This window comes from Pteropus vampyrus, unplaced genomic scaffold (assembly GCF_000151845.1).
Source record: "Pteropus vampyrus isolate Shadow unplaced genomic scaffold, Pvam_2.0 Scaffold65, whole genome shotgun sequence".
NCBI classification, from domain to species: domain Eukaryota; kingdom Metazoa; phylum Chordata; class Mammalia; order Chiroptera; family Pteropodidae; genus Pteropus; species Pteropus vampyrus.
Window position 1 is genome coordinate 4,970,865 of NW_011888846.1, and position 2,793 is coordinate 4,973,657.

Here is a 2,793-nt window from a genome sequence, read left to right on the forward strand (position 1 = left end):
GACTGCGTACTTTCAGAATAATTTTATAGTTTTATCTGTATGAAAGAGAAATACCATTGTATCCCATCCTCTCAGCTTCCTTTTGAAATTTAGATTTTATTGAAGATAGGTTCCCAAGTGGTAATATTAAGCACTAATGATTTTTTCCTTGGAGACTTCTCAGCTGGGGTCATATCACTTTCTGTCCCCTGAATGAGCTACCCGGAAAGAAGAGGCTATTTTATCTCTCTCTCTTACATTACTTACAATATCAATCACAATATCAAACAGTCACCTGCATCAGATTCACCTTGGTTCTGGTAAGAATGCATATTCACAGGCCCTAGCTCAGGCCTGGAGAGTCAGAATATCTGGAGGTAGAGCTCAGGAACCTGCAGTTTTATTTCATGTGCTTAACTTTCTCCTACGCCTTAGCCTGAATTTTCAATCAGTCTTTATACGCTTATTTGAATGTAAGTAAGCACTCACGCAATACACCCAATACTAAACCATCCACTGGCCATCTCCGATTCTGTCACCATGCTGTTATCCCTGGAGTCATCTCTGTAGTCACTCCTCCTTGTTGTGTTCCATCAGTTAGTTACTTAATCAATTTGTTGACCTATATACCAAGCACTGGGAAAGACAGTGATGAATAAGACAGATTCTTTTAGAGAGTAACTTACTCCTATAGATGCTTTTGTGTTTTTCTCGGAACATTCCCTTACTTTCCTTGTCAGCACCCTAATCTAGAATCTCATTACTTATGTTTGCTTTGGACTGCTATAATTTTTTTCTAATTAGTCTCTTTACTTCTAATCTCCCACCTATTTTAAAATATTAATCTGCTGAAAACAATCTTCAAAACACCTTGAATGTATCTTACTGCAACTTAATGCTTTCACTGTTTCCAATTGCTTATAGGCTGTTTCCTAAAGTGGATTCAAGACTCTTTATAATCTAGCCCCTAAAATATTTTTTCCTGAATAAACCTTTTGCCCCTATCAACTCGATTGAAGTATTTTCACTTATTTTCTGGGCTCATGACCTTAATTTTACTTTCTGATTGACCAAGCCATACTTTTCTCTCTTAAGACCCAACATTTTCCCCAACAGCACCTGTCTTTCCTCAGCAACTCTCCATTTTACTCATTGAGCATTTTGCATGTGCTCCTTGGTAACACTATTTTTTGATGTACTTTTCTAATTCAATTATTTCACAAACTTCCTGAAAGTAGGAGCAATGTTTATATACTTCTTCATCTCTTCCTTGCCTAGGGCATGCCTATGGGTAGTAAATGTTTGCTAAATATTCATCAATTTCTTTAGTCATTTATTTATGAATTCTTTCATCAAAAAATTATTGAATGCCAATTGAGAACCAATATGGTCTTGTCTTTCATGGAGTTTACATTTAGTTGAAAAGGCAGACTTTAAGCAAATAATTAAAAAATGAGATCGATTGCTTCATTGTTAGTCAAGAACTATTTGATGAGCACCTATCATAGGCCGGGTGTTGTGTTACATGCTGGGAATAGCTGAAGCTGATAGGCTGGTGGAGGAGGATCATATATAAACCACTAAAATAAGTGCAAAATATTCTAGGAGCACAAACGAGGGCGCAACTATCTCTGCCAACAAGTCAGTACGGCTTTGTGAAGTCGAGTCTTGAAAATGAATTTAAACACAGGGCTAGATAATGCAATGTTCATACGAGGAGGGTGGTTCTTGTAAATCTGATAAACCCATTCCCGTATTATTATCCTGGGAAGAAACGTAAGCTGGGAACACGAGGGTGAGCATCTTGAGGAGCCGAGGAGAGTTGTGGATGGCAACCTTATGAAGCTTCACTGTCCAGGCGAATGGCCGTCTTGTTGCTGGGCCTTCATGTAGGCCCCTCCCTGGTCCTGGCCCCTCAGCACGGATAGATATTCCTAGGGAAAGGCCCTAGTTGTTCCTACAGTCTTCAAAACTTGGGAAAATTAAGTCTGGTATCTTTCCCTGTAAGAATCATAGAATGATAGAGATATATAAGATAGCGAAAATTACGTAGTTCAGTTGTTTCTAATTTACATCCCCAAGAAGCTTAGGGAGTCAACAGGACAAATGAAAATCTGTAATCGATTTTTAATATTCCAAAAAGCCTACAAGAAATTGCACATTTTCTGGTGGTACTGTGTCGGATTTCTTTGTTGTGTGCGAGAATTATATCAGATCCACATTAAACCTGAAGTTCGGACTCAGCTGTTCTGATGAGTATAATTTTATTCTCTCATTGTTATGCTTCATTTGGCAGATAACTTTTCCAAATACAAGCGTGAGATCATGATCGAACCCATAAAATTGGTTAACATTTGCTACAACGTTATCCACTTACAAAGGACTGCTGACTGACTTCATCCTAATTTATTCCTTAGGATACTGTGGAGTGGCTTCACAGCAGCAGAGCCCGCAGTCCCCGACTCCCGCTCGGTGCAGTGCTCTTTTCCCCTGCCTGGAGCTTCTAGGTTCTTTCCGTGTGTCCCAGTCTACAGAGCCTTCGATCCCCGATTCGGAAGCACCTGCCGTGCCCTAGCACTGGTTTTCGCGGTCCGCCTCTCAGCGGACAGCGACCGCTACCTGCGCGCATTCGGGTCGCCGGCTCCCCGCACGCATGCGCGGTCCGGCGGCTCCTCGCGGCCAGAAGCGGGGACCCTGGGTAACCCAGGGCGCGCGTGCGCAGTGTCCTTCGAAGCGCTCCCTCCGATCACTGCGCCGCCCCGACCATTCATTCGGCTCTCTGCAGCCTTGTCGCCCATTGAGACGGCTTTGCCT

General features: G+C 42.0%; 1 long non-coding RNA gene across 1 annotated transcript; it reads right to left on the reverse strand.

Moving 5' to 3' along the window:
- Positions 1 to 1,295: 1,295 nt before the first annotated feature.
- On the reverse strand, positions 1,296 to 2,787 carry LOC111740540. The gene is made up of 2 exons (XR_002780637.1): positions 2,357 to 2,787; positions 1,296 to 1,980 (listed from the first exon to the last, which is right to left on the reverse strand). It is a non-coding gene; the product is annotated as an uncharacterized LOC111740540 (long non-coding RNA).
- Positions 2,788 to 2,793: the final 6 nt, after the last annotated feature.